This window comes from Canis lupus, chromosome 22 (genome assembly GCF_003254725.2).
Source record: "Canis lupus dingo isolate Sandy chromosome 22, ASM325472v2, whole genome shotgun sequence".
NCBI classification, from domain to species: domain Eukaryota; kingdom Metazoa; phylum Chordata; class Mammalia; order Carnivora; family Canidae; genus Canis; species Canis lupus.
Window position 1 is genome coordinate 58218612 of NC_064264.1, and position 20351 is coordinate 58238962.

Below are 20351 nucleotides of genomic sequence, written 5' to 3' on the forward strand. Positions count from 1 at the left end.
CATACTCAATGGAATATTACTCACCATCAGAGAGGGTGAATACCCACCATTTACATTAACGTGGATGGAACTGGAGGGTATTATGCTGAGTGAAGTAAGTCAGCCGGAGAAAGACAATCATCATGCGGTTTCACTCATGTGAAATATAAGGAATAGTGAAAGGGATTATAAGGGAAAGGAGGGGAAACTGAGAGGGGGAAAAATCAGAGAGGAAGACAAACCGTGAGAGATTCCTAACTCTGGGAAACAAAGGGTCGTTGGAAGGGAGGTGTGTGGGGGGATGAGGTGACTGGGTGACGGGGCACTAAGGAGGGCACTTGATGGGATGAGCACTGGGTGTTATGATATATGTTGGTAAATTGAAGTTAAACTAAAAAAAAAAAGAATGAAATGAAATAAATCACTGCTATGGGCACCTAGGTGATTCAGTTTGTTAAGGGTCTGCCTTTGACTCTGGTCATGGTCTCAGGGTCCTGGGATCAAGACCAGCATCAGGGTCTCTGCTCAGAGGACTCTGCTTCTCCCTCTACTTCTCCCTCTCCCTCTCTCTCTAATAAATAAATAAAATCTTTTTTAAAAAATCATCACTATGGTTGTCAAATGCCTTTCTGGAATCACTGAAAAACCGAGGCCATAACACGAGTATATTGTGCCTAATAGGTACAAATAACATTTTTATTGTCATAAAATATGCTCAACATAAATTTACCATTTTAACAATTTTTCAGTGTTCACTTCAGTGGCATGAAGTACATTGACATTGTACATCCATAACCACCATCTACCTCCAGAACGTTTCCATCATCCTAAACTAAAACTCTGTCCATGTTAAACACTACCTGCCCTGTCTCCCTTCCCCCAGGTAACCTCTGTTCTGTTTGCTGTGTCTACGAAGCTGACGACCCCTGGTACTTCATATAGATGGAATTATATGATATTTGTCTTTTTGTGTCTGGCTTATTTCATTTAGCAGAAAATCTTCAAGGTTCATCCATGTTGTAACATGAACCAGAATATTCATGAATATTCTGAATAATATTAAAGCTTTCTTTAGCTGAATAATATTCTTAAAGCTGAATAATATTCCATTATACACACACACACACACATTTCATTCACCTATTTGGCAAGTCACTTGTAGTTATTAACTTCATTCTTTTATTTAGATGACTTCTTTGCTAGGCTATTTTTTTCTTATTCCTTAAAATATGTTATCATCTATCCTAGAGGTTCTCAACCCTAGGGCAATTTTGCATACTCCCCTTTCCCCACAGGGGATATTTGGTAATGTCTGGGGCTTTCATGTTGTCTCAGTGGAGGGTGACACTACTGCATCTGGTGAATAGAGACCAGGGATGCTGCCAAGCATCCTATGATACATAGGACAAGCCCCCAAAATAGAGAATGATGTAGCCCAGACTGTCATAATGCAAGGTTGAGAAACCCTATCTAGAAAACCGATATTTTATTAGAAAAAGAAAATATTTTATTTATTTATTTGACAGAGAGAGAGAGAGAGAGAGAGAGAGAGTGAGAGATCAGCAGGGTGGGGAAGGGCAGAGGAAGAGGGAGAAGGATGCTCTCTGCTGAGCAAGGAGCCCAACACAGGGTTCCATCCCAGAAACCCGGGATCATGACCTGAGCCAAAGGCTGACACTTAACCAACTGAGCCACCCAGGTCCCCCAAGACCCATATTTTAAACAGGATTATTTGGTGCCTCAATCTATGTTTCTTTGCTTTAGGATTCTGCAGGCCCTTATGAATACTCCACACTAGCCAAGAAACAGGGCACCCTCCCCCTGAGCCAGCTCCACCTCCCCTTGTTTCCTGCTTCCTGCCTTCTGTCCCCCAGCCAATCTGTGCATCTGTGCTTCCACAACCTCCCTTCACTCTCTGTACCCCTATTGATAACCCTGAACTTCAAAATTTGTCCAGCTTAGGCTCAATGGTCAACTACTTCAACTCTTACCAACGAGACTTCCTTTGCCATCTGAACCTGAACTGTGTCCACAGGGCAGAGTCTACCTTCAGGTCATCTTCATTGTCCTCTTTCTCCCGTGCTGTGGGGCTGCCTGGCCTCACTGTATATTCTCTACGTTTCTTTAGCCCTTGCTTCACCACTATGATTTCCCAAATGTTTCTTACCTTGGTTTTTTTCCCCCCTGACTCCTAATCTACAAGGACACTTGCCATCATTTTTCCTCTCTTGGAGCACTCAACCCTCCATATCCCTTCCAGAGAAATGATTTCATCTCTATTCACAAACCAGGTCAGGAGGCATGAAAGCCTCTCCATCTTCTTTTTCTCCCTTTATAATGTCTTTTTCTCATGTCTTTCCAGTCTCCACAACTGCAGGAACTGGTTTCTCTGCCTACACACACAGAACAGAGGTCATCATGCTTCTCACAGACAAATGTCTCCATGATTACTACTTACTGATCCCCAAACGTAGGTGCAAACTTCCAGAATTATTTGTAATTGTAGACTTCCTGGCTGGCATAGTCTGACTTCTGCCTCCACCACTAAAGTGGGATTACACCATTGAGCACCAGTGACCTCCTCACTCCCACACGACACATTTTCTCCATTCACAATGACCTCTTAAGATCATTTGACATAACTAGCTTATGTCTTTTTAAATTTGACTTCTGTGACCCTAAAATAATGTGGCTCAACTGCAACCTCTTTGGCTTTTTCTTCTCTCTCTCTCTCTCTCTTTATTGACTATTCTTCTCCCTCCCTCTATTCTTCTTAAATATTAACATTTCCTTAAGCTAACTCCTTGATCTCTTACTCATGTTCCTATGTTTTCTTCACTGACAAAATCACCCACTAGCAACCTTTCTTCACTGTGAGACATTGAACCAGAAGAAGTCCCATTTTTACTTTATTGCAGAGTTAAATTTAACATGCCCATCCTTGTTACATGTCCCTTCTGCTTTGTCATTACTGCGAGTGGCACCCTCCTTCTCTCCTTCTCCCATGCCAGAAGCTCTCCAGTCCTCTCTGACCCCCACACTTTTCCCTGTGCCTTAAGGCCAAGAAGCCACCCACCCTCCCACCTCCTTTGTTCCCTTTTCTTTATCCCATGTCTTTTCCTTCTTCTTCAATCCCCACACCATCTCCAGAGCCCAAGCATTTTTACCTCATGGTGCTTCTAACCCCTCTTAACTAGTTTCCTTGCTACCATTTTTCACCTTCTAATATATTTTACACGATAGCAAATATACTGCTCTTAATATCTTGCTTTCTACCTGGTACTCCTTGGCTTTGCCGGGTTGGCTATGGGAAGCACTGGGTGGGCAAGAGCTGAGCCACAACTCCAGGTGAAGAAAGAGAATTCATTAGGTCTACGCATCTAGCTATGGAAGCATAATCAAGATTTGTGTTCTCCAGCAATAAGCACTTGGAAATGTGTGTCTGGAGCGTTGAGTAGCAACCAGGAGACTGTCTGAAGATGGGCAAGGATGCGTGGAGTATGCATGCCATTCACACAAAAGCCCGGAACTTCCCACGACAGTCAGCCTGGTTGGAAGCAGAGGCGGACCGCGTCTGTATCCCTGGAAACCAGCAGGTTCAAGCAGGTGGGCAGTAAGCTTTGGGGAGATACCGCCGGCAGACGCTGAAAGTTGATTCATGGACAGATTGGGGCTTGTTGGCAGAATGCCCAAACTCTGGAGAGGCTGAGCTATGTTGGGGTAGGCTGGAAACACAAAGTATAACACACTTCAGGGACATGTTTGCCAACCTCAGAGCAGGAACTAGAGCAAGACTGGATGGCGAGCAAATGAACTACTGAATTAGGACATCCTCCACTCCCCCTGCCGAAACAGACTGCCATCACTGGACAACTGCCATCATTGGGAAAGGAGAGGAAAACCAAAATCCATCAAAAATCCTCAGCATAAAAGGAGAAAAAAAAGAGTGGGAAATATCAGAAAGGGAGACAGAACATGAGAGACCCCTAACTCTGGGAAACGAACCAGGGGCGGTGGAAGGGGAGGTGGGCGGGGGGTGGGGGTGACTGGGTGATGGGCACTGAGGTGGGCACTTGACAGGATGAGCACTGGGTGTTATTCTATAGGTTGGTAAATTGAACACCAATAAAAAATAAATTTATATATAAAAAAATCCTCAGCATATATTCCTTTTCTGTAGGAAAATATCCAAATCCCTTAGCGTTTCAAAGGGAACTGCCCCTGCCCAGAAAGTAGACTTGTGTATCTTTTTAATCTGGGACCCAACCTTCACATATGCCCTATTTTAGTCAACCCCCTAGGCCATCAAACATACAACTTCACTTTCCCACAATCCTTACTTACACTCTGGCCTATCCCAACACCTTCCGCCATTAAAATTAATTCCTCCATCCCTTCTCCAGTGAGGCCTTCCTTGAGCAAACATGGCCCATCCTGTCTCCCTCTTCTGGACTCCCTTCGCAGCCACTGTGTAATTTATTTCTCAATTAAACACATATGTAATCATCTGCCTGTTGTTCTGAGCTTACCTTTAACTTCTCCTATGATTATGTCTTCATTCCCCAATTAGAAAGAAAGGTCCTTGAGACCAGGAAACTGACCTCACATTTGCCATTTTATCTCCCATGGCTCTCAAAATAGGGTTGTTTACCTAGCAAGTAATTGCCAAATATTTGATTTAATTGTCACCATTTCCTTTAAAATGAGAAAGCCCAAGAGCAAAGAACACCTTCCTGTCTTCGTGCCTTAGCCGTACATTTTGTGAGTTCTTCTCATTTACATTACTCTTCTGATAAAAGCGTTTGCCATAGTAACAGAATTTGCCGGTGATGCTCAGTCTTTAGTAATAAGCATGGATGCAGATTTCTTGGCGGAAGCTGGAATGCATACACTGACAATTAAAAAACCAATATGTTGAGGAAATATACCAAATGATTATTTCTCTTTTGTTTTTCCTCTGAGTCTTTATTTAAAGGTCTTTTCCAAAAGATAAATATTGTCACTCATTTAACTGTGTATTTCAAATTGCTAGAGGTTTGGGGCTTTGCTTTTTATGTTTGTCTTTATACAGATCCAAGAGCTGTGAACAATTGAATCGGGTAAGTCTGGCAAGAATATCCTAAGATTGATAGAAATTTATTTTTCCTTCCTTCAAGATGAGAAGGCCAGGGAGGGACGGGGCTCAGGGAGAGGGAATTGTAGGCAGAAGGCTACATTTTTCTTTTAATAAAGCCATGGTGTGGAAGTTAGAGTACCCTGTTCTGTCTCTGCTCCCCAAACTCTCAGGGGACTTGGTAACTGCTGAATAGTGTATTTGTCTAGGTAAGCTGGGCTGATGGGGGGCGGGGGTCAGTCCTGGTGATCCTTGAAAGCCAGTTGAAGAAGGTGTCCTGACTTCTGCTGGCCTGCGGCTCTTACTGCAGAAGGTATCCCCTATTCGGCAGAGATTTCTGTTCCTCCCAATCTCGGCAGCCCCTGTGGATCCCCCTGCCCTACCCGCTCCCCACAGCTTCCAAGGCACCGCGGGAAGTGCATCTCATCACACAGGGCTTGCTTTCACGCCCCTGCAAGGTCAGACAAGCCAAGTCGCTGTGATTGTCCCTCAAGAAAGTGTGACTTCCAAAGGCTAAGCTTCCTGGGGGGACTTAATTATAAGAGGCAGCCCATGTTCCTTTTGGCTTTTCAAAATAAGCTGAGCTCCTTGCTGGTTGAGAAAAACAAGAACATATTGACAGATTGATTTCTTTTCACATGCTGATTTCCATCATAAACAAAAAGTCTGTGCTGTTCAGGAGCAGAGGCAACACGGGGTACAGTTTGCCTTATTTTATCCTCATATTTCCAGGGCACATGTCGCATTCAGAAAGGACACCCACTCGGACCAGGGCTGGAGAGGGGGCTGCGCTCCCACAGTTTTCTCCCATTTCATTATTTTTCCGCATTGCCAGCCATTCCTTTTTCTCACCTCTTGACTTTGTTGAATTGACTTAGACTTTTTTTCTCCTTCGATCGTTCATTTTTCACTAGCTTCAGTGCATTTGCAAATTCGGGTTTTGCACATTGGGGACATCATTTGTCCAAATGAACTATTCTTCAGGAGAAATAAGCTAAGTTGAGTTGTGCAAAAACAAGAGTTTGGTTCTGGCTGTGTCCACACCCTTTACCCACCCAGGTGTCTTTATGTCGGGAGCTTCATAGCCAATTTTATGGTCACTGCAATGAATTCAAATTGTGCAACAGCGCAAAAACAGTATCTTTGTGTGTTGCTTGGGTTCCAGTGGTTTTGATTATGCAGTAGCCACCAGGCTACACTCAAGCACTCTGTTTACACAGCAGCTGATCCAACTCAGGTTGCTATAAATGAAACTGGATCAGCCCTTCTAGATCAGAAAATGAGAAGATGCCTAATTTTCTGATATTCCCAAGCTTTTTGCTCTATGTGGAAAAAGACAGCCTCGGGAAGACAATTGCCCTGTTTAAATCTCTGCACATTGTCACACTGAAACGGGAATTGGTATCTGGCAACTTGCAGAATGCCTTAGCACTAAGATGTTCCCATTTTTTTTTTAAAGAGGAAGATTTCACAAAGATATTTAAAAGAATTGTAAAAGGTAGCATCTTTTGCTTAATTTTATGTGACCAATAAATTTCTGGAGAAAAATCAATGTATGAGAAACCACACATTTTCTTTATCACTTCTACATGGAAGAACATCAATTGTGACAAGAGAGTTGAATCATTTGTAGGCATCAGGAAGATTCTGGAAGGTCTTCTTGGTGATTGTGTCCTCCACTGGAATCCTCACTTGACAAGGAGTAGCCAGTAGTGGGACTGCCAGGTCACCCAGGAAAAACACGAAATGGCAAACAGATCTCTGGCACTCAGTCAGCCTATAGGCTGGAGTTAAGATTCTCAAAACACAAGATAATAGTTTATTTGCACCCCATGAGGGCCCAGATCCAGGATTCCAGGTGAGGGCCTGTTCTGAGGTTGGGCTGACATCTCAGGGAAGAAGGTGCTGGAGTGCAGCAAGTGGGACCCTTGAAATATCCCCCAAAAGAAGCATCTGGTAAATTTGCCCAAGTTCCTCGAGACAGAACTGTAAGAAGGTAAGAAATTAAACAAATTTAAACATGTAAAAGGCAGTGAAGAAAGGAATGAGTCCCATTTGGAAAGCTGTATGGGAGTTAGGACACAGACCCTGACCCATCTGGGACAGGGAGGCAGCAGGGGATCCAGAGGCCACAAAAATGACAATGAGCAGGTGTCTGTGGGCAGAGCCTGGGGGGGTGGTTATGAGGTCCAGTCCCAGCAGTGAGGGGGCCAGGTTGCCATTCCACAGCACAGGAGTACTCGGGACCAGCCAGACGGGGCCCCGAGGTCAACACTCCCATCTGTGCTGGGCCCTCTCACTGAGTGATGAGCTGACTTACTCCAGAGGGTTCTTCAGAGTGCAGAGTCCCCACTTCTCCCGAAGTGAGGAGCTCAGAGTCTAGCATCATGTCACTAGGATATTAGCAGGAATGTCTTCCCCAGGGTGGAGAATGATAGAAAGAAGTTCCGCAGCCTTGAGGAGCAAATATAACATGCTAAATAAGCATGTTGGACCAAAGGGAAAAGCTCCTTTCTCTAGTAAACTTAAAAAAAAAAAAAAAAAAAAAGTTAGGGAGAGGTGACAAGGATAGGAAGGTAGCATCTCCACTCAGACTTTGTGGACATCTGAAACCGAAGCCCAGAGCAAGACTCTGTCCTCCCTCCACCCTGGCCTCAGTCCTCTTTCCCGTCTCAGCATTTGATGCATGTAGCCAGAGACCCAGCGTGCCCCTTCCTCCAGCCCACCCCTCTCAGTCTGGCACCCTGCCCCTCTCTCCAGGGCATCCCCCACCCCCCCAGGCCCTCGCTGCCTCCTTCCACTTTCCCCCCAGGGGCTTCATGCTGGGCCATCCCCCATCTGTAAGCTCTGTGGCCCGCCTGCCCTACTGCCAGCCCCTGCTCCTGCCCCCCTGCCCTGAACCTCTGCAGCCTGCCTCCCTGCCGGCTCTCCTCCAAGCCCTCACCCAGCAGGGGTGTGTGTGTGTGTGTGTGTGTGTGTGTGTGTGTGTGTGTGTGTAACTTCCCGCTTCTCAGAGGAGACCACTCACTGATTAGGGCCCATCCTAACCCACCCGGTCTTAACCTAATGTCTTCAAAAAGATCCTATTTCCAAACAAGGCCACTTTCTCAGGTTGCGGATGGACATGAAGTCCTGGGAAACTGTTCCAACAGCACAGCCCCCCAGTGTCAGAGACATATCCAAACCTTCCTCACTGGGCCTCCCGGTCCCCACCACCCCCACTGCCCCCCTTGTGCACCTGCAACACCCTTCCCTGGGGCACTGGCTCCTCTCAAAACTCAGCTTTTGACTGAAATGGCCCTTCTTCAGAGAAGACCTCCCAGTCACCTAAGTGTGTTCTTCTGTTTTTTAATTGATATTTGACTTCATATTTCCTGTCCTTTTTCCAACTGGAATGTAATCTCCCTGGAGGTAGACAGGGGTCTGTCTCCTCCATCAGCGGGGCTCTGGGCCAGAGGGGAAGGGATTCCTGGAGGGTGATGTGACCCACTAACATGCCTGTCTCCCGTACGGCCCATTCCTGTGAAAGAGAGGGGAAGCCACCCTGTCGTTGCAGCCAGGCGCAGCCCCAGCATTCCATAGACGCCCCCTGCATCAGTAACCCTTGAACTTGCTTCAGTGACACCCCTTCCAGAGCCTTCTCACACATTTCTTTCTTAATCCCTTCCAGTAAAAGTTACTGTCACAGACACACTGTACCTGCCTGTCCTGCGGCCATTTGAAGGCCAACAGACTGCTGTCACATCTGCGGGCATGGGGCCTGCTGAGGATCCCTGTCCGCCTCCTGAATGGGTTTCTGTAAAGTCTGTGACTTCTCCGCCCTGTTTGCAAAAAGAGGTACGGCCACAGCTGCTTTAGCTTTTGCAATCCTTCTTGCTATTTCTTAACACACCTGCGGACTCTGTGAGATCCGTGTGGATGGCCCTGTGGGTACAAACGTCAGCAGCTTCCCACAGAGGACTGAAGCGTTTTGAAACATGATGCTGGCCGATCACGTCTCCCTTTGACGTCGTTGGGGACAGAGAAAAGGAGGCGACAGGGCAGCAAATGTGATGTTGAATGGGTGCCAGGTGACAAGCACCGTCAGGCTTCTGCATCGCAGGTGGGAAAGGAAAAAGGCATCATCCATGGCGTTGGGGGAGGAGTATTTAAATATGTTGGGGGTTGTGAGTAGTAAAGAAAATACATACTGTCTCCTATCACAAACAGAAGGCCTGGAGCGCCGCCACAGGCCCCTTGTGAGGAGGGGCCCGGCCCTGGGTTGAGGAAGCAGCCCCCCCCCCCCCAACCGCGGGCTCCCCGAGGACACCGGGCGGCCAGGCGCAGCCTACCTTAGGTCTGGGCCTCCCGAGTGCGGGTTTGGCACGAGCGCGTGGGAGCGGGCCAGGTGCCAGTGCAGCAGATGGCTGTAACGACAAGCATATGTCCAGTAACAGGTACACGCACCGCCTCTGAGCGTTAATCAGAGCCGGCCGCCTCTCGCGGGGGGCACACGCGGCCCTCGAGCCGAGCTCCCGCTGCGCGCCTCTGGCGCCCTGCAGGGCTGGGGGAGGGCTCAGCCTGCGCCCCGCAAGCCGCCCTTCCCGGCGCGCCCCGGAGCAGGTGCACACACACCCCGCAGGTGCACATGCCCAGAGCTGGCGCCGTCCGGCTCCGGCACCCCCGCTGCTCCCCTGGGGTGGGACCCCCTCAGACTCTCCGCCTCCGGGCAGGGGGCCTCTGGAGGTGCGCAGGGGCCGCACCCCACCCTGGCAGGCTCCCCGCCGTCGTCCTTCCCTGGGAGGTCTTGCGTGAGGACGCAGCCGGTGCACATGCCACATTGGCTTCTCATTGGGAACCCACTCCTCGGGTTGTATTTACTCCCCACGAAGATGCGCAGATCTCGTGGCACACGACTCCTACGAGGTTGGGCTTTCCTTCCTTCCGGGACTGGCGCAAACCCAGCCTGCAGGGCAACCCCATCTTGGTGCTCGGTCGGAAGAAAGAGGATAGAAAGATCCCTCGCATGGCAGCGCCTGGGCGGGAATTGGAAGCTATGCTCTGCCTCCAGACGCCCTGCCTTCTGCAACATCTGCTTTGTCTCTCTGTTTAGCATGGTGTTCCGGGAAGCCCCTCAACAGTGCTGCTGAACCAGGGAATAGAGGAAGGATGTGCTCAAAACCACCCTGTGTTATCCCTCTAGAGCTAAGGGCCCGAGGATTTCTAACTTTGTTTTACAAGAAATAGAAGTGGGAACATGGGGTAAGACTAAGGGCTAGGAATTAAGATACATACTTAATGGATTCTCACAGCCACTGTGTGAGGGAGGTAAGCACACATTGTACCTCATTAATAAGAAATAAACAGTGACCTTTGGAGTTTTATACATTCATTTACTCAACAGTATGCTCAAGAGCAGGGAATGTAGGAACCAACCAGCCAGGCAAGGTTTATCTGAGCAACCAGGTCTTCAGTAGAGCAGGGATGAGGTTGGAGGTGCAGGTGGAGGCCTGGAAGGGCCTTGTTTCCACCCTGGGGGTGAGGATTATCTTCAGTTTAGAACCTTGGACCACATCCTGAGGAAACAGGGAAGGTCTGTGGAGCTCCCCATAACATGAATGTCAAGATCATAGGACTTGGATAATGTCTCAAATATTATCAGCATGTATTAAATGTAAACCCATAAATTCCATTTCCCCAAAGGCCATTTCTATAACAAGAGTCAGCCAACGTTTTCAAATAGGTCCAAATAGTAAATATTTCCAGTTTTTCAGGCCATACAGTCTCTTTCTCAACTACCCATTTGAATTTTATAGCATGAAAGCAGCTGTAAATGGTGTAGAAACAAATGGTTGTAGCCCTGTTCTAATAAAACTTTATTCACAAAAGCAGGTGGCTGGCCATATCAGGCCCACATACCAAAGTTTGCTCACTCTTAGTTTATAGCACTGAAACAAAACTGTTGAGGTCAACAGAGGGTTCATGCATGAAATAGGACACTCAGAAGAACTTATAGAGTATATATGACATAAGTGTTTCAAAATGTAAGTTCTACGGTAGAATATTAAACCGATAGGCTTTTGTTGTGAGGTGCACAGAATCATTGAATCTCTTAAAAAGTGTAAGTAGAATTTTGTGGCACTACTTTTCTAGAGACCCAGTCCACACCTGCCAGGACATTCCCAAAGTGTTAAAAAATATAATAATAAGGAATAAAAACCATGGGTTTAAAAGAAAACATTAATCTTTTTTTTAAATTTTTATTTATTTATGATAGTCACACACACAGAGAGAGAGAGAGAGAGAGAGAGGCAGAGGGAGGCAGAGGGAGAAGCAGGCTCCATGCACCGGGAGCCCGACATGGGACTCGATCCCGGGTCTCCAGGATCGCACCCTGGGCCAAAGGCAGGCGCCAAACTCTGCACCACCCAGGGATCCCCAGAAAACATCAATCTTAAAATGGACAATTTCCAATTTCCTTTCTACTAATGATGGTGCCAGTCACCCTGTCAAACACTCATCCCAATGAGCATGGCTTGAACTATTAACGATGCCATTTTCTAGTCTTTCCCAAATCACATTCCTGAACCCAAAAGACTTCATGGATGAATCAGTGGAAGGGGAAAGCCCACAATCTCTAGTCACAAAGCAAAGCCCCTGGTTCCTCCTTCCATAATAGCTCTGCCCATAAACCACACTTACCTCTGGGTCTCATGAAATCCAGGGGTATTCCCAGGAGGATTAGTTCCCTTCAGACAGGTCAAGCAGGAAATAAGGCCAGATTACTCATAGGTAGGGGAATGTTCTTACAAATTCCTTTTTACTATTTGTTTCTTACTGAACATGCCAAAAACTACACCTTATAACTTTGGCAAATTCATTTTCCTCAGTCATGTCAGAGAGTCTCTAATCCCCAAACTGTGGTTTCTATAGGTGAGAACTGGGGCATTAAAATCTTATAGAATCAATTTTGAAAAACCAAAAAACCAACATTGGGCACATGATTATGCCCAAAAGGAAAAACAAAACAAAATCACAGTCCAGCTGAATATCAAGCAGTCTCAAATAGAGGGAAGACTTAGAGACTACAAGTAAAGATTCTCAAGGAATTTATATATAAAATCTTAATTAAAAGCCATGTGTATTTTGCTTTGTCACAAAAATAGAGATAGAGTTGAAGAATCCATGTCTCAGAATCTTGTAAAATTTTAAAAGCTGAACAAAGAGTAACCAACACAATATTAGGAAGAAAAGTTGGAGGATGGATGCCAACTTTGAGACTTGCCACAGAGCTGCAGTAATCAAAAGTGTGGTACTGGTGAGAGAATAGACAAATAGATCCATGGAACAAGATAGAGAGCCCAGAAAGAGACCCACACACAAATAGCCAAATGATCCTTGACAAAAGACAAAGGCAAGTCAATGAATATAGGGTCATCTTTTCAAAAAATAGTACTGAAACAACTGGACATCCACAGTTAAAGGGAAAAAAAAGTGAATCTAGACACTTACTTTATACCCTTCACAAAAATTAACTCACAAAAGATCATAGAACTAAATGTAAAAAGGAAAACTATAAAGCTCCCAGAAAATGACATAGAGATAACTCCAGATGATTCGGATTTGGTGATGACTATTTACAGAAAAAAGCATGATCTGTGAAAGAAATAATGGACAAGCTGGTCTTCATTAAAGTTAAATTTTTCTACTATGCAAAAGATGCTGTCAAGAGGATAAGACAAGCCACAGCAAATTGTGAGAAAATATTTGCAAATGACACATCTGACCAAGGACTGTTACCCAAAATATATAAAGAACTCTGAAAAGTCAATAAGAAAATGAACAACCCAACTTAAAAAATGGACAAAAGATCTGAACAGACTCCTTACCAAAGAAGATACACAGGTGGCAAATAGACATATGAGAAGACATTCAACATTGTACATCATTAAGGAATTGTGAGTTAAAGCAATGAGAAACCACTGCACACCTATTAGAATGGCCCAAACCCAAAACCCCAAACTGTTAACACCCAACGCTGGTGTGGATGTAGAGCAACAGGAAATCTTATTCACTGCTGATGGGAGTGCAAAATGGCACAACCACTTTGGAAGACAATTTGATAGTTTCTTATAAACTAAACATACTGTTCCCACATGACCTAGCAATCATACTCCTTGCTATTTATCCAAATGAGATGAAAACTTATGTCCACACAAAAACCTACACACAGAGTTTACAGCAGCTTTATTCATAGTTGCCCAAACTGGAAGCAACCAAGATGTCCTTCAGTAGGTGAGTGGATAAATAAACTGGTGCATCCAGACAATGGACTATTATTCACTTTCAAACAAAACAAAACAAAACAAACAAACAAAAACCAAGTGCTCTATGTCTCAAAGACCAGGAGGAAACTTAGATGCTTATTACTTAACAAAAGAAGCCAATCTGAAAAGGCTACAACATGTATGATTTCAACCTATGACATTTTGGAAAAAGGCAAAGCTATGCTAATGGTAAAGAGATGAATGGTTGCCAGGGGTTGGGGAGTCAGCAGAGGGGTGAATAGGTGGAACATGGAGGATTTGTAGAGCAGTGGAACTATCCTGCCTATACATTTGTCCAAACCCATAGACTGTACAGCACCAAGAGTGTCCTCTCATGTAAGGTATGGACTTTGGGTGATAACAATGTGGGAGTGCAGCTTCATCAACTATAACAAATTGATCATCCTGGTGGAGGTATTAGTCAAGATTCCCCAGAGAAACAAGACTAACAGACCAATAGAATGTGTGTATATTTATTGTAAGGAATGGGCACAGGTGATTATGGAAGTTGACAAATCCCAGGATTCACAGTCTACGAGCTAGAGACTCAAGGGAGAAAACAGCATAAATTCCAGTCCAAAGGGTGGCAGACTTGACACCCAGGAAAAGCCAATCTCCCTGTTGAAAAGCATCCAAGCAGGAGGAATTCTTTCCTACTTGGGGGAGGGTCAGCCTTCCTTCTAGGCAAGCCTTAGGCCCACACACACATTATGGAGGGCAATCTACTTTACTCAGTGTACTGATTGTTAATCTCATCCTAAAACACCCTGACATTGTGGTGATCTGTGCATCTGTGAGGGCAGGACATATATGGGAACCCTTTGTGCCTTCTGCTCAATTTCTCTGTTAACCTAAAACTAAGCTAAAAAAGTAAATCTGTATTTAAAAAAAAAAAAAAAAGATTAACAACTCCGAATGAACAGCACCCTTTTCAAAACAGTAACCTCTGACTGTAACTGTATGAAAGTTGAATGAATCTTACAAAAACAAATTTCACGTAAATGGAATTGAGTAACCAGATTTACCAAACAATTGTTCAAAAGTGGCCCCCAGAGCAGGTATGAACTCACACCCCGATCACATGATAATAATCCTAAATTGGCCATTTAAATGTCTATAATGATTATTCTGTTAGTATTGTGGATGAGGATTTCTGGGTATAGATAAAAGTAGTCAGGGAAATCTTCAGGTAAGACCTTTCTGCCACCCCCAGTGTAGACAATACAAGACCCCATTTAGAAGCCCACATTCAGCACACAGCCCATTCATACTAGGGCATACAAAGGCCCTAAAAGCTTTGGTAAAAATGAGAGAACATAGATTTTAGTGACTATGGCACCAGATTTGATGGATCGTTAGCTCCATAAAATCAGAGGTTGGCAAACTATTGCCTAAGCTTCAAATATGGCCCACCACATGTTTCTGCAAATAAAGTATTATTGGAACAGTATTATTGCCTATTTATTTACTTATTGTCAGTTGCTGCTTTTGTACTCCAGTGGCAATTATAACATCCAGCATCTGGACACAAATCCTACAGGATTTAGTGTCTACCCCTTTGTAGAATAATCCTGCTGATGCCTGATAAAGTTCATCAATTGTCATTTTTTTTTTACAGGGCAATTTGTCCTCTTTTAATTTTATCAGAAAAAAGATACCACCTGTTCTAAAGGCGACATGTTATCCCGCATTGGATCCTGGACAGAAAAGGAATAGTAATTGAAAACCAAGTGAAATCTGAATGAAGTCTGTGTAGTTGGGTTAAAAGTAATACAGTCACGTTAATTTCAAGGTCTTCACAGGTGTATCGTGGTCACATAGGATGCTACATAGGATGCTACTATCGGGGGCTTCTCAGTACTATCCAGGTAAATATCCTGAAATTTTAAAATTACTCCAAAAATGTTTTTAAAAAGTTTATTTCAAGAAAAAGAGAAACTCTCAGCAAATAGATACTCAAAATATGCATTCAGAATGTAAAATTAAGTCTGTCTCCAATCGTAGCAGCGATGTGGCTATGAGTCATCCATTCATTTATTCAATAAACATTTAAGAACTTGCAACAGCAACCAAAAAAACTCTTTTACATAAATACAGATAAACATCAGTATGCTTTTCAGATTTGGGTAATTTTATCCAAGCTGAATGTTGGAACCTGTTAAAATGTTTCTGACGCAGGTAATGCTATCAAAAGTAAAGGCAGAAGGGATGGAAGATTCTTCCAAGGGCATTGTAGACAGGTGAGTGGAGCTCCAGATATGGAGGTAATTCAGAGGCCGAGCAAATAAAAAGCTTTCATTTTTAATCTTCCCAGAGGAAGGTTTAAAAAAAAAGAAAAAGAAGAAGTACGAAATGAATACTTCCTTAAAGTATTTATGAGAAGAGAAGTTAAAAAACATCTTTGCACATCTGCTCCTTTTGCACGGGTTTAGGTTTCCTCCCTTGGACGCCTTCCAGACCCTAGCACCAGGAAGGCATTAACCTAGAGTCAATCCAAATTACTGAGGCTCGGGGACCAGTCTGAGTTTAGGCTGCTTTGTGACAGCACATCAGAGAGAACTTATTTATACCCCAGACAGATCGTGCTACGTTCAAACGGTGTTCTGGATGCCTGGAAGCCAGATACTTCAAAAGGCAAGAGTAGAAAAGAGAAAAATGTGCTGGGACCACATGCGCACTGGCACTCCCAGTGGCCCTCAAGCTGGTCAGACTGAGGCCACGACACCCCAAAAGACCGGGAAGCATGCTTGCCTTGGGAGATTCTGTAAGTCCTAGGATTTTATTTTTATTCTATCAATTGCACAAAGAAGGATGGCCCTCCTTGCCTTTTCTTCCTAAGGACATGTCCATGCGTGTGGTTTGAGCTTGTCGGGCCATGGCAGGTCCCCCGCCTACCCTAAGGGGTTGAGCCTTCTAAGGGCCAACAGTTAGGAAGAGCCTACTACCGCGCCCCACTTCTCAGAGACTGAGGCCATGTGGTAAGCTCCGCAGTGACCATACATGTCCACTCCCTCCTTTCTTGGTCTCAGTTTCAGCCTCCCCACCCCCAGATTGAAGGAGTTGGAATAAAAACACTGGGGATCCCTGGGTGGCTCAGCGGTTTAGCGCCTGCCTTTGGCCCAGGGTGTGATCCTGGAGTCTCGGGATCAAGTCCCACATCCAGCTCCCTGCATGGAGCCTGCTTCTCCCTCTGCCTGTGTGTCTGCCTCTCTCTCTCTCTCTCTCTCTCTCTCTCATAAATAAATAAATAAAATTTAAAAATAAAAATAAAAAATAAAAACACTGAACACCCCTTGGGCCTTGAGATCTCAGGTACTGTGGGGGGGTCCAGTGACTTCTGGCATGCAGGTTCTCCCTGTGACCCTGCTGGGGACCTGTCTTCCAGCAAAGGTTCCTGCTCTGGTGCTGGGGTGTGGAGATTCTGGTATTCCTCATGGGGCACCGTTCAGAACATAGCCCACGGGAGCCTCTGTTCTGCTAGCCTCTGCGATTCAACACAGGCCACTGGGGGGCTCTCAGGAAGGACAGGTGAGGTGGGGCGGGGTGTGTTCTTTGGTTTCTACTTCTTGTCTTTCAGTGAGAGTCATGGTTTTCCTTCCCATGCTGGAAATGAACTGTTTCTTTATCACCAAAGACCTGGGTTAGAAGTCCCAGCACCAGAACTAATCCAGAAATTTGGACTGAGATGGATGTGGGGTGCATTCAGCCAACTGACCCATCTCAGAGCAACAAGATGACCTCAGATGACCTGACGTCAGGAGCAACTGCTGGCCATTTGAAAATGTGGGCTGAGAAATGCTTGGTAACTGACCAGTCACAAGCAAAACTCACCTGAGATTTGGTAATGGAGCTACACCTAAAATCAAAATGGGGGGCACCTGGGTGGCTCAGTGGTTGAGCATCTGCCTTTGGCTCAGGTCATGATTCCAGAGTCCCGGGATCGAGTCCCATGTCAGGCTCTCTGCAAGGAGCCTGCTTCTCCCTCCCTGTGTCTCTGCCTCTCTCTCTGTGTCTCTTATGAATTAATAAATACAATCTTTAAAAAATGAAATAAAACAAAAATAAAATAAAAATGGTTCATCCTCACATTAGAAAGACAAAACGAACCATTTTTTCTATTAAATTATAAGTATATGCATCTGTTTTTTCTGTGGTTCTTATTCAATCTACTTTTCTGGGTCTGTGATGGTAATACTATATATAATTTACAGAAGTGCTTTTCCTGTTCAAGAGTATATTTTGCCTTACATGACCACATTGTGATTTTTTTAATAAATATCTTAAGAACCTAATAAAATTAACCATACTGCCATTTCATGAAATGTGAATATCTGCTCAAATTATACTCTGTGCTTTTATATTTTTCTACTTAGGTACATGTTTACCAGTGCCATAGCCAATGGCTTGTCTTTAAGCACACACTTCTGTTTAGAAAGTTGGGGTATTTATATATTCTTGCCTTCGAAAATTTTATAGTTTAATTCATTAATTAATAGTTTTCCCTTTTTTATGGAATGCTTCACAAATTTGCATGTCATCCTTGTACAGGGGCCATGCTAATCCTCTCTGTTATCTTTCTAATTTTAGCATACGTGCCGCTGAAGCAAGCACTAATTAATACATTTTGAAGTTTTACGCTTTGTCTTAAGCTAGTTGTCATAATCTTATAATAATGTCAGAAGTCAGACTCTTCTTATATCTGATACTTCCAATCATGTAAACTTATGTTTTTTTTTTTTTAAGATTTTATTCACTTATTCATGAGAGACACAGAGAGAGAGAGAGAGAAGCAGAGACACAGGCAGAGGGAGAAGCAGGCTACATGCAGGGAGCCCGAAGTGGGACTTGATCCTGGCACTCCAGGATCATGCCCTGGGCTGAAGGCAGCACTAACCCGCTGAGCCACCCTGGCTGCCCTAAACTTACGTTTTAAAAATGTATAAATGCACATGTATAAATGATAATTTTACACAATTGTACCTAATATATCTGGTTGAGCAAACAACCAGAAAACTTTGCAAGTATTATCTTGAAGCTAAGCTAATGAGAAGAATGGATGTACTCGAGTCACATTTTACGTATGTACGCAGCCCTATTTCTCTGCATGCATCTGGGTAGATACATAATGATGTACTGCACACGATTTTCTGAGCATGAGGAGTGAAAACCACAACTCAGTTGTGTATTAGAACCGGCAGGAGTTCTTCCCGTCGAAGGAAGCGATCTGATGATAGCAATGTTGTAATACAGTCTGTGGTGAGTTCTTTTAAGACACGATGTTCTGTTCTTGTCACAATCTAAGAAAATAATTTGTGAGAGAAAACGCAAAGAAATGAACATATATGGCTTGCAAATGTCGAGGGAGAATAAGGACGTACCTTCTTAAAGACATGCTGCCTGAATGTTAGAGGGACCCCAGGACTCCGTGTGCACGTGCGCATGCACCCACGTGCCTGTGGGTAAGTGTGTGTGTGGGGGGGGGTGTGCATGCATGTATTTCTACATTCATAGAAGATGAGCCAGAAAGTGCCCATTGATCTGAATTGAACTGGCTTGAACTTGTACACACTGGAATTGCATGAAAGGCGTCCCCAGAGATTTTGGAGGAAATGAACCAAAACCCCTGTTTCCAGTTAGGGTGGAATTAACTCTATAATTGAGTCTGGCACAGTGACTCTGCGAGCTAGGAATTTTGATAGATGGTGTTTGTGAGCTAAGCCAGGCTGGAGTTTCAACATAAATGACATGCTTGTTTCCAATTTCAGAAGAGTTAAATTCTAGAGCAAGGATGTCTTCATTTCTCTTTCTCCTTCTCTTCCTCCTGAATTTAGAAATAACTTGCAATAGAACAACAAGCAGGGATTTCTCAATGGATTCTCCCAAAGCAGTGACAGCTAACAGGAGGAAAGCCTGCCTCTCGAGGAGAGAGGGTGGGAACAAACCCAGAGTGACCCTGCAGCAGCCTACTCGGGGGTCATGCGAGCATCCCAACTCAGCCACACGGGCCTTCCAAGCAGCCCCTTCGAGGGGCCACTAGCCCATTTCCCCCTGGTTGCAGGCAGGGAACCCCTGGATCCCAGGTCACCCCACAGGCCGGCAAGAACATGAGCATCAGGGGTGCCATAGGCAGTCAGCAGGCCCTGGGGACCCAGTTCGGTTCTGGGGAAGATGCTCTGGGGGCCAGGCTTGGTGTGTGGGAACTCCTCACGTGAAGGCAGAAGAGCTGCTCACGGCACATTCAGGACAGCTCACTTGGCTAAGACCGAGCTCTGTAGTTTGAACCTGGCTGCTCCCATGTAACGAGCTAGGGAAATTTTCACCCTTCTAGGACTTGCCTCATGTATAGGAGGGAGATAAACATAGCAGTTGTTGTGAGGAAAACATGAGGAATTGAACGGAAGAGCTTAGGGCAGGGCCTAGCACTTATTAGGACTAACAAGTGGCTTTCTACAGACGGTGCGTTTCATCTAAACCTCTCAGAAGGAAACAGGGCCTGGAAGTTTTGTCAGCCAGGGGGCTCGCCCATTCCTTGAAGGGAAGAAGAGAGCCATCTGGATGGCAGCAGAAGAGTGTCTTCTGTGGGAAAGGGCAGGAGGTGGCAGGTCACCCTGGATGACTGCAACGAAACCCAGAGTTCACTGGACTTTCCAAAACCTAGAGACAAGAAAGGAGATGGCTGCTCCCCACTCACTCACATTTTCTCTTCTGCATTTTCTTTTAGACAGAGGCTTCTACTAATCCAGACAACAGGAATAAGAAATTGGTCTAGTGGTAAAATTCTCTTTGCCACTGGGTCCCATCTTGGCTAGTTTTGATCTGAGAACTCTGCCCCACATATGCTGCAACTAGAAGAAAGCTCACAACGATGAGGACCATGTCCTCTGCAAGGTCAGCTGCCTCATGTTTTGCAAAGGCCTCCCTTAGATGTCACCACCTCACCCATGGGAGAATTA

General features: G+C 45.0%; 1 long non-coding RNA gene and 1 other non-coding gene across 2 annotated transcripts; both read right to left on the bottom strand.

Annotated features, from left to right (window-relative positions):
- Positions 1-4149: 4149 nt before the first annotated feature.
- On the bottom strand, positions 4150-9560 carry LOC112655934 (uncharacterized). The gene is made up of 4 exons (XR_003133970.3): positions 9424-9560; positions 8792-8913; positions 7413-7616; positions 4150-7078 (listed from the first exon to the last, which is right to left on the bottom strand). It is a non-coding gene; the product is annotated as an uncharacterized LOC112655934 (long non-coding RNA).
- Positions 9561-17901: 8341 nt separating this feature from the next.
- LOC112656170 (U6 spliceosomal RNA) lies at positions 17902-18009 on the bottom strand. The gene has a single exon (XR_003134163.1). It is a non-coding gene; the product is annotated as a U6 spliceosomal RNA (small nuclear RNA).
- Positions 18010-20351: the final 2342 nt, after the last annotated feature.